Below are 12,340 nucleotides of genomic sequence, written 5' to 3'. Positions count from 1 at the left end.
CAGGTCAAACATTCAACAGGTATCTAAGCCCCGGGGCAATTACCTATTCTGTGTTCTGAGACTGTAATGTAATCAGCTTTTCACCATATTAGGTTTACGTCCGAGCGTTGCAACTTAATTATGTGCCAATGATTTTTAACTGAGGCTTTTTATTTGTTTGGTATTTTTTACTCCAAAGATTTTGTACACTTTTATTAACTTATTGCCCATTAACGGTTAATGCGACATCGTCCGCGTACCTACAATTTGTTGTACCTGTACGTCAACAAATTTCATAAACACTTTCATCCCGAATTTTACGCTACTGAGGGGTGTTTTAAAAATCTTTTAGTCACAACAAATGAGTCTGGATTCACCCCTCTAGAGGCAGATTTCCAAAATAAAAATATCCTATGATACTCCTCTTATAATGGTCTGCCTGTCAGTAAAACATTTTTTTGGAATACGAGCGTGTTTATAATTTCCTCGAAATGGGATTTTTGTTCGTAACGTATTCAGTGCGTCATAAAAAGTAAAAATATGATGACGTGTTGTCAAATTCCGATCATTAGGACCGATTTGACCAATCAATCAATGTATCTTACTTTAGCGGCCCGTTAAGTGCTTTAATGGACTGTTGGTGTAAACGAGTGTTCCAGTACGCGCTAACAAGTGATTATCTCTCCTGACGGGCCGCTAAAGTTAATTGCTTTGTAGGGGGCTGGTAATGGGTTGATGTGATGATAATAATGATGAGAGAAAAAAGCAAAATTATTAACAAAATATTAACTACGGAAAATTGAGCGACTATTTTTTTAGCGGGCCTAGGTATACCGATATACAGGCAACATCCGGCGCCGGGATGTCATCGTGCCACATGCGACTTGACCTGCGCGGATGTCATCATGTCACATGCGAATTGACCTGCGCGCCACCGCGCCGCGCCGGTCAAGTCGCATGTGACATGATGACCCGGGATGACCCAGTTGTACCGCGTTTTGACGTGTTAGCGATGTGCTTAGCATTATAATATTATTAAAAAAAATGAAGTTTAAGTAATACTTTATGCTGCAACTATGGCTGAGATATTAAAACATCTAAGAAATGAAATCCACAGAATCGGAGCGAACAAAGAAGTGTAGAATGAAAAACTTAAAGTCACAATGAAAAAAAATTAATCGAGATATTTTGGATCTACAACCACACATAAAAGTTTTTAATAAGTTTTTGGAAAATTAAAACACTGGTCACTTCAGTGGTCTATAGGATAGTACAATATCGCGATAGTTACAGAGCATAGACCCACCGACGCACTGCTCCAATGCGGATTCAAGTGATTATCGTAGTCATGTAAAAGATAAAAATCGGGATCGGCTTAACATGCTCTCCGAGTCACGGGGTTGGAAAATTATATTTCCCTAACTTTAAACCTGTTCTGAGAATTTCTTAATGATATTAACTATTACCAACCCTGATTTAACCAATCCGGGAATTGAACTCAGAGCCTCGTGTTATTTTATATTAATTTCTATTCTATTCTAACGCGTTGCCCTGGGAGCTTAGAGAAAAAAAGTATGCGCAAACATTCTTATGTAAACATAAAACGTTGTGTAAAAATTTCAAATGAATCCATTGACTTCTAGAGTTTTTGAACACTAACATACGAAAGTTGAATTTTTATTTACTACTAATAGGTAGCTGATTATTTTAGTTAAGTTGTAAATTATCGTTATTATTCGTTACACCCATCCTAAAATAAATGCGCATGTTCCATGTAGGAAACATGGAACATGCGCATTCATTTATACTTGTGTACTAAAGTATTAAATTCGAGCGTTGCTGCGTGAAAAGCTATACCTACCAATAAGAAAGCTTGCTTTTATTATTAAAAAATAACAGCACACCAATCTACCACTATTTGTAGATAACAGTTAAAAAAAAAATTAGCATTTCATCGTATTGAAACCTTTTTGGTTCATCATTTTATCCAACTAAACACTTCTGGAGGACTTGAGTAATAAAAAACAAACCAATTTTTTGATAGATTTGAACCACAGAGATATGACAGTGTGTCTTTCGCCTGATGCTTGATTTATTAATGGTCTGTCAAATGTATGTCATAAAACGTAAATTATTTATTGGACGGGAGCTATGGTGATACGCTCGACCGTAACAATAGGAAGATCTTCCTCTGAGTTCGTACTCAGAGACCGATGTCCGACAATTCCTCTTTGGAAGTGGTATATTTGGTTAATTTTTGTGAACACTTCTTTAGCGCTATGTTGGATCTTTTGTGGCGCCATCTAGTTTAGTAATGTGGGGACCGCTACAGTATTCTCCTCCGAGACTGGAAGTCAGTGTTGCTGAGGTGCACAGCTCTGCGAGAATCGACCGTCGCTGTTGACTTGCTGAGTGGTCGGGTAGCGACGCCGATGTGTTGCAGGATTGACCATCGTCAATGTGCTTGCTGTACTATGCCACTCTCTAATCAATCGTGTGCATGCGCTGCGAGCGTTTCGTGCGTTGAGAGCGTGCGTTGCGAGCGTAAGTTGTGGTGCCTTGGTAGTCGTGTCGCGTGTGCGTCAGGTTTGATATGTGGTGCTGCGATGATAACGTCGGGGAGACCGCTACTTTATTATAACATTACTGTTGTTTTTAATGCCCCGTTAGCTGATGCCTTGTTGCGACTTTATTGGGGAAATTGGCCCTAAGAGGGTTAAAGTATACCACGCGCTATATTCTAGAAATTCTGCAAGAGATAGTGCTGTCTTAATAAGAAAATGTATAAATCGTTAAGAACATAATTAATATGAAGTACTACAATTAAAAGCTGTGGCAGCACGTCTTCAAACGAAACAATATTTTATTTCTATTCGTTAAAAAAGCAGAACTACATACATTTTTTAAAGCAATTTGGAAATATGTAGATGTTTTATGATGGAACTGATTCTAACGTCAAAAATACTTATTGGGGCTCTAGACTAACAATTTAAAATTTCCAGATCTCATACATTTTCACATATATTCAAAATATTTCACCGAGATATTTGAATATCAATCAGTAATATGAAATGACTTGGGTTTAACTTAAAAGTACCCCTAAAAAGTTTAGATCATATTAATTGAGAGCTTGAAAAATTTGTAATAGATATTCAGCAATCGGTTTGGAGTAACACGCCGCCTGCTTAAAAATGGAGGAAGCTGATACTGAAGCTGATTAAGGAAAAACGAAAGCAGCGAAAATCGTGGTATCAATCAAGATCCCCACAAGAAAAAAAGTCAACTAAATACTTACAAAACTAATTAATAAGGAAATACAGAACTTTAATGAAGCTTCGCTAGAAACTTACCTCCAGAGTTTGACCGGCGAAAAAGACGGACTATTCACTGCGGAAAATGTCAAAAAATATTAAAAGACTAACAAAGAAATACCTCCAAATAGGTATAGGTATGTAAACGGTCAGTGGGCAAATAACAGTACAAAAAAGGTGAATTTGTTCGCAATACACCTACAAAAAGTATTTCAACAAAATGAAGGTTCCCCAAATTGATTTGTAACTATTTATAAGTAGAATATTAAGTTTAAAATAAATAAATAAATTAATTAATAATTTTGACGTAAATTTTTTTGAAGAAACTCTGCGACTCTCAGAAATCGTCAAAAGTGCAATAAAAATAATTTTAAAATGCTACTACGTCGTACACTGAAATCTAATCCGGTCATATCAGAAAGTAATACAATTTACAGACGAAACCTCTTTTAGGATATTTGCTGCGCATTCGATCATAGATCAGATCATACCAACTAATGCAATATGTATTTTTACATTGCAAATTCTTGAAATGAAATGAAATGAAATTTTATTTGCTGAATATGAGCTTAAATAGGGTCTTATAATATAACATTCCTCCATATTCTACTATTAAGCATGCGAAATGTAAAGTGCACAACAAGAACAATCATTACACACGTCTGCATAATGTTGTTGAGCAAGGAAACTGTTAATTATAAGCATATAAAATAAGATAATGTAAGAAAACTAAATTAATATAAAAAAAATAGGGCTGAATAAGATTGAATACATAAGTGTTGTCACATTTATGAGTACTTAGTGCTAAGTACTGAATAAAAATGTTAGAAATTTTCTTGGTTAACTAAGCTACAGCAGGCGAATAAACTAACAATGCGATTACGATTCTGCGTTTCCTCGGCACTTCTAGTTTATTTAAAAAATTCATACTTTCCTCCAATGTAAAAACAATTTAGTAAAAATTATAAAATTACAAGATATGTTGTGGTGTTGTATCCGCTTACTTCTCGTCATCCCACCAACTCGTATCAACGGAGGCACGAGAAGGAATTCCCACTATCAATTATTGTCCTCAGTGTACGACTGAGTCCGGATGATGCTCAATTTAGCTTCCCTTATAACTTTATAATAACTAATATTATAAATGTGAATGTTTGGATTTTTGTTTCTCAATAAAGAAAACACGGCTGACCGGAATTGGATTTAATTTGGCATGCGTGTATCTTTTGACATGGAAAAGAACATAGGCTACCTTTTATCCCGATTCCTTAAGTAGTTCCCGAGGGAGAATTGAAAATTGTTTACGAGCTAAGCAGCGGGCTATCAGCTTTGAAATTTGGTATGCGTGACACCTATTCTATGGAAAAGGACATGAACTTTCTATACCGATTTCTCAAATAGTTACCGTGGTAGGACTCAAAATTGTTACCGAGCGAAACTAAGACCCATTCCTGAAGACCCAAGCAGAAGCTATAATACTTAATCAATAGTTTTTGGTAATTTTCTTATAACTAATACAATAAACTATACTCGTGTTTTAACCGACTACAAAAAAGGAGGAGGTTAACATTTAAATATAAATTCAATAAACAAGGTTTAAGATTGTTCAGTTTCTATTTTAACAAGCCTACTTGAGGACCCAGACTTAAGATCCACGTTCACGAATAAACCTTCTAATACTTACTTGTAATACTCAACCAGACTAACGAAAAAGTCAATTAGGGGAAAAAAGATATTCATATTTTTGTTATAAGTGTGGTTAGGTTAACATTTCATTAAATTCAATCGAAATATTTATTATCTGTCAACTTATATTATGTCTAAGAAAAAATGCTTTCTTTTATTGTGTCTAGTGGTATTGCTTTTCTATTTTTTCTCATAAAACGTATATTGAAGTTTGCACAAAAATAACTAAAGAGCCAATATGTACCTGAAATAGACTCCTTTTTATCTAAGGAAAATAAGTCTACGTGGGCTTTACGGCGCGGCGGTGGGCGAGCAATATTTTAATTATCTCATAAGTCTGTACCTTGGTTTTGCGCTACTTATCGATTTTAGATATTTACGGGACCTACCTAACTAGTTAAAAGTTAAACGGGTCTAATAACCTTCCTTTAGATTCCTTTGTCTCCCGGTTGAATACAGAACCGGCTCTCTATTTAGAAGTCGCTTGAAAAAACTGCGAAGATTCGGCATCGACTGTCCCTCAGGTAGTCGATCCGAAATGCTTTTGTCTATTTTCGCTAAAATGTGGTTAACCTTGAGCTTAAGTTGCATATAATATGTTACGCTTCGCCCTACGTAAGCGGGGTCAAAGCAAACGCGGCTCGGTAACTCCTACTTCCCGACTAATATTGTTAATAAGTTAGGTACGTAATCTGTGTTCCTGTTTAATAACAGGAACACAGATTTTTTTTCGAAAACATTATCACAAGTTTTTTGCCAGAATATGGGTAATAGAATTTTTTTATTACACTACTAGCAAGCCCTTGACTGCAATCTCACCAACTGATAAGTGACGATGCAGTCTAAGATGGTAACGGCACGTCTCGGCCTTTGTCAGTACAGTGGTAACCACGGCTGAAGCTGGTGGCGCCGTACAGACCAGACCAGAGAAAATTCAGAAATCATAAATGCCCAAGATGACCCTTCCAGGGAGCGAACCCGGGACCCCAAGCGGATCGCTCTCTGCTGCGCCAGGGAGGACGTCAAAACTAATAGGCATAATAAATGTTGTAATTTGTTACCTATGCACCGATCAATTCAACAAATAATATTTTTATTTGAATTTTGATACGTATACAACGTGTACCTAAATGAAAACCGAAATATGTCTCACAGGCTTTAGAAGTATTTACTGTCTCCGAGAGTTATCTTTGAAACCGAAACGCTAATAGTTTTTGTGTAAAGGACGTTATTAGGTACGCGTCGCATAGCATAGGTACTGTGTACGTGTCGGTCTTTTCTTTTAATAGGGTTGCCAATAAGTAAACACTTAGAATGTTTTGAAATTATTTCGTATGGAAAATAAAAATAAAAATGCTTCTTATGATTTAATATTCTCACAGAGTGATTCTTTATAAATTATACGTATGCGTCTTTCAACAGTATTTTGTAATTCGGTAACAAGTTGTATAGGTTTCAGCCTGGAGATACTGTATTTTTTGGAAAAGCACAAGGGTATCGTTTCAGGGGAGGGGCTTAAAAAACCTCTTTTAAAGACCCTCCGAAACGTTACCCTTGTGCTCTTAAATTCCTTTGACGGCCGATTGCCGCAGTTTGCAGCGACCCTGCTTTGTGAGGCCGTGGATTCGATCTCCAAAACTAGAAAATGTTTGTGTGATGAACATAAATGTTTTTCAGTGTCTGGTATTTATCCGTAATAATAAGTATTTATTTATATATAATAATTATTCACAAAAATATTCATTAGTCATCTTAGTATCAATAACACAAGCTACGCTTAATTTGAGGCTAGAGAGCGATGTGTGCATTGCCGTACCTAGTATATTTACTTTATTTTTATTTTTATAATTCCTTTGTTATCCTACAACGCTTTGAAGCTAAATTGAGTATAGTGGCAGAACAAAAAATGATAAATACCTACACTTTAAAAAGGAAACTTAAGCAACGGGCTTGGAAGGTTTTTAAGTTACTAGGTACATACATTTTTAGGCTCGTATGGTTCGAAACATATTAATGAATACTGTAATGAATAGCCCCTAAAGTTGTTGTTTGTATAAAGAGTATCATGTTTTATATTTCCCTTAATATTAGTCTTGGCGTAATTTTGCAGAGTTAGCTTGCGTTTCGGTAGCGGATTTAGTATATTTTTCAACTCGTTATAAGTTAGACTTGTTTGTGTGTGTGTGAACGTATTTGCGTAGCACCCGAACGGCTAAGCCGATTTGATTTTGTTTTATTTTTGTTTAACAGATGAATTTGTCTGGAGTGTTCATAGCTATGTCAGTCCAAGATGGCCGCCGCTACAAAATTGCGGATTACATATTTTTTCAAAACTACCTCAATGTAGGTTTCAAATTTTTTCACAACTCCTTCAATATGGGTATCAAATGAAACTAGTTTGAACACCATGGGGTTCGATTCGAAAGATTTCACAGTGACAAACAAAAATAAAAGGTTAAATATGCCTTTATTTGGACTTTCCAATCAAACACTTTATGATCACTTTTAAATGTTTCTAGTAATGTCATCGATTCAAATGGCAGATTTAACGAAAAGAAGCCGGCAATAAACCCAGCAGTTGCTCTTTTATCGTTAAGATAACGTGACCTACATAAAAGGGCTTGTTTGCCTCTTATCAATTCTCCGATACGTTATGGGTATCGATTCTGATAAGGCGCTATATAGATACTCGCGCGTATCAACTAACTTAAAAGAACCGATGTAATATTTTTGTAGCGTTTCACATCACATCCCTTAAAAAAATTGAAATAATGGTGCCAAATTTGCTGTAACTACAAAATCTCTAAGCGAAACTAATTTACTGATGCCTCGTTTGCTTAGCTACAGTTCACGAGGTCCTAAGTTAGAAACCCGGGTCGGGCCAAAAATGGTTAGGTACTAGGTTAGGAGTTAGGTTTGCGGTGTCAGGCCCAGTTTATTATCATTAGCTTGTGACAATAGTCGTTAGCCCAAGTTCCAGCATTGGAGGAGTGTGAGTGTGGTCTAATGTAAAGGTAGTGTAGTGTTCTCTGTTAAAAAGGATAGCACAACTTATGTTAAGACAATTTAGTTTCGTTTAGTGCCTATTTAAAGATTTATATGTAAAACAAAATTGGCACGATTGCTGAATATTGCCTTTGCCAAACTTTACTTTGCGGAATTCCATGATATGCATTGAAAATTTATCTTAATTTGCTATAATCCGCGAGAAGCAGGAGAATCTGCGCGGAGTAATTTATAATTTCTTCAATCTTCATATCTACTCCACACAAATTAGCAATTATTTATTGTAAAATCAAAGTCTCCTGAGGATCCTTCGGTGTTGGAGCAAAACGTGCGTGGAAAGTATATTGCCGAAGATCTCTTAGCTTGTTAGCTTTTTTATGCACAGAAAATGCCTGACCACTCCGTTGGGAGAAACGGATCGTCTATGGAGGACTTGCGTCTTGCACCCACTAAAGAATCTGTGTCTCTCGAATAACTTATAAGTGAGAGTACGACTGTATGACGAATGTATGGCGGGTCCCATTGTCGTCGGCAGTCCGGTTGCTGCCGGATCCGAGAGGCGCGCGACGTACACGCCACGCCGCCTTCTCCGGCTTGCCACTTATTAGGTGACAAACTCCTCGCATTGCCAGGTTAGTACATATTACATATTACATATAATATATGTAGTATGATAGATAAATATTTTGGTCTAGATGCCACACTATGGGTCTCATAAGAAGACTGAGCAGCCGATGGAGAGATCTCTACGTGATCAAATCAGGAATGAGGAGATCTGTAGAAGAGTTACCTACATAGCTCATCGAGTCACGAAGTCGAAGTGGTAATGGGCGGGGCACACAGCTCGGAGAACCGATGTACTAATCTGCTGGAATGGTGATCTCGCACTGGTAAACGCAGCGTTGGTAGAACCCAATGACATTGATTGTTTGATGGGACATCAAACGATTTGCAGGGAGCCGCTGTATCCAAATAGCACAGGACCGTACTATTTAGAACACTCTACAAAAGGCCTACGAGTATGTCCATTGGTGGGCATGATGTGTAAAACGAGTAGCTATGTTAGAATTCTACAATAAAAATACTTAAATATATTATAAAATAGTGAACTTCGGCTCGGATGATCATTTTGAACAATTAAACATTACATGCGTAACCTACCGGTGATGTTTCTTGTTAGGCTGGGATTTGGCAGTGTGCGGAGCTTTTCCTTGAATTTGACCTTGAACTTCTACGCTCATTCTTGTCCTACTCGCACGTGAGTTTTATCAATCTATTGGCTCGGTTTCGTTAGTTTTGTACCTACGTTTTTAAAAGAGAATCGCTTATCATAATTCATAGTAGGTACGGCAATGGCGTGCACTTCATACACGCGGAAGAGCACTACCTACACTGAAGGTTATTTATAAACTGAACAGTTTATAACACCACACATACTATAGCGATGAGGTTCTTAATACCTATGTCCAGTTAGCACCCAAATTAGATTGGGTTTGGTAATCACTAGATGCTGGGTCAGATTTCCGTGGGGGTTAATAATTAGTAGGTACCTAAATACCTACTCCGGATTTGTATCGAGTTAAAAAATATTTAACGTATAACGTTATGGTATTATAAATACTTAGGGTTGACAATATATTTATTACGGTTACTATTAAGTATGTACCTATAAGATTCTTTAAAATATTTCAAAAAGCTTCTCTCACAATTTTGAAATAACGAGCCTGCCTGTTTGTAATGACCTGCTTCTACCTACCATGAAAACAGAAATATACATTAATTTTCATTACCATTATATAGATTTGGATATAATTATACAACGTGTAAATGAAAACCCAAATAATACTTCACAGGCTAGAGGTAAGTACATTATGAATTGTCTCTGAGACTTATCTGTGAAACCAAAACCTAATAGTTTTTGAGTAAAGCACTGCCATAATTTTTACTGAACTAAATCAGATGCAGCCCTAACATCACATGCAAAATAAAAATCACGTGACTCCTATCACTTTATTAGGTAAGCGACGCGTTACGTAGGTACTATGCGCGTGTCGGTCTTTTCTATCTTCAATAGGACTGTCATAAATAAACACTTAAAATGTTTTGAATTCGTTTGAATGGAAACATAAATACGCTTCCTTTGATTTAATATTTTTGCAGGGTGAGTCCGTATGAAATCCTTCAACATTATTTCGTAATTCGGTTACACGTTGTACCTGTAAGGCCTAATAAATATAGGGGAATATATTGAATGATAGTTATACTCTTACTAGGTCAAAGTGGGTGCCTAATGTCAGATTAACCTGGCTGGTTTAGAAAGGTCTAAACAAGCTTGTAGGTATAATGGAAAATTCAGCTTCCTGTGGTGTTCGTAAAACAGTCAATAAATACAACGTTGCATTATTTTATGTTATAGAGTGTTTGTACCTGGTACCTACCTACCTTAGCTCCCACGAGAAATCGAATAAGTAACAGAGCCAATATTCTGCCAAAAAAGATAGTACCTAGTATTAGCAATACAAATCCCCGTCAACAGTGAACTTACAAAGTAGGTAACATATTAAATCAATGGTCGCCAACCGTTTGGCAAGGCTATAATATAATAATTTATTTCATGAATAGGCCATGAAAAAAGTTTTTCCAAATGGTGCCACTTATTCCAACAGTGACATCTACTGATGATTTTATGCAAAGTTTTATAATCTTCACTAAAACTTAGATAGAGGGTGCTCTTCCGTAAATCAAACCAAGTATTTTATGCAATCATTCATAGGTGGCGCTATTGGTACGTGATGTTAGTTCACTCTCTTTTGCATAGATGTCACTTATCGAAACCTCTGTACAGATGGTCCTTCATCTGAACCGTACTTATCGTTTTATACCTACGTATTGAAATCAAGTAAGAAGAAAAGTTTGCAGTGCCTGTCCCTAAGATTAAAGTTGATGTTTTATTAGAGTTTTAACGATATTTATAATTTTTCTTTGGAGTTGGTTAAAAACTACTTTTTATCATTGTATTTCATAATCCATCTATCATTCTGCTTGTGACAAGATATCTCGAAAACGGCTGGACCGATTTTAAAGGGCTTTCTTAGTAACTTGGCTAGTTATAACCGACTTTGAAATGAAGGAGGTTGACATTCGGAAGATTATTTAAAAAAAAAATATTTTGTAAATCGATTGATCTACAACATTTTTTTTTGGTTAGAAAGGTGTATGCTTTTGTTATTTCGAAATATTAAATTGAATATAAATTTGATAATGATTTTCGTACACAGAAAACGGAACTCATCAAAAATTATAGCAACCGCGAAAGCCTACTGCGGTCACTACAGCGCCAGTGACGTGTCAAAAAGGCCTATGCCCAAGTCGCGGGAGTATTCTGTTAAGAAATTAAAATGTCACTTGCTTTTACGATGAAGGTAAAAATCGTGAGGAAACCTAACCTAACCTAAGACTTCCCAAACCACACGTGGTGGATACGGCCTGAACACTACTCATTGCGGGATTTTCTTCTCTTCTCCCGTACCCCGACGTGGGCCAGTAATGTGTTAAAATTTAATGATAATGTCTATTAATTTTGTCTGCGTTTCTTTGGTTTTCCATAAAACCCGCGTCGACCGACATTTTTTCTGGAATAAAAAGTACCTAGCTTCTGTTTTTATCAATTTTCAATTATACCTAGTCAAAATTCGCGAGGAAGATTAACAAATAATAATTATATCCATAAATACAAACTTTTGCATTTATAATAGGTATTAGTGGGATTTCATTTCTGATCGATCGCGACTCCGAACATAGCTCACTCTTTGCCCACTGATTTATAGATAGGTTACCATTTGCCAGGTGGGAGGCTTCGGCCGTGGCTAGTCACCACCCTACCGACAAAGACATTGCGGTACTAGGTATGTCGCGTAGAAACCGGTTAGGAGTATTGGTTAAATATAACTGTCGGATTCCCTAATAAGTTAGCCCGCTACTATCTTAGGCTGCATCATCACTTATAACCAGGTGATATTACAGTCAAGGGCTAACTTGGAGCAGAATAAAAGAAACCTATGTTTTGGAGTGATAAATAGTCTCTACCAACACGCTTTATTCGAAGGATTTGTTCTGAATAAGTTTGAAAACGTGCGTCCTACACGTAATTTTTTATTGCGTGTAGGTACAGACTTATTCGTCGCGGCGCACACCTAAAAACAAAAAAAACAGAAAAAAAACCTAACCTACTTTATACACGCTACACAAAAACATATCAATGAGAAAAAAAAAAAGATCTAGTGTAGGTATATCTAATTTTCAGGAAGTTTCTTATGGCAAACTTTATAGCTAATCGATATGAAATTCAGTATTTTACA

The sequence above is a fragment of the Pararge aegeria genome, chromosome Z (assembly GCF_905163445.1).
Source record: "Pararge aegeria chromosome Z, ilParAegt1.1, whole genome shotgun sequence".
NCBI classification, from domain to species: Eukaryota; Metazoa; Arthropoda; class Insecta; order Lepidoptera; family Nymphalidae; genus Pararge; species Pararge aegeria.
The sequence above is the reverse complement of the archived record's forward strand: the minus strand, read 5'-3'. Positions refer to the sequence as shown.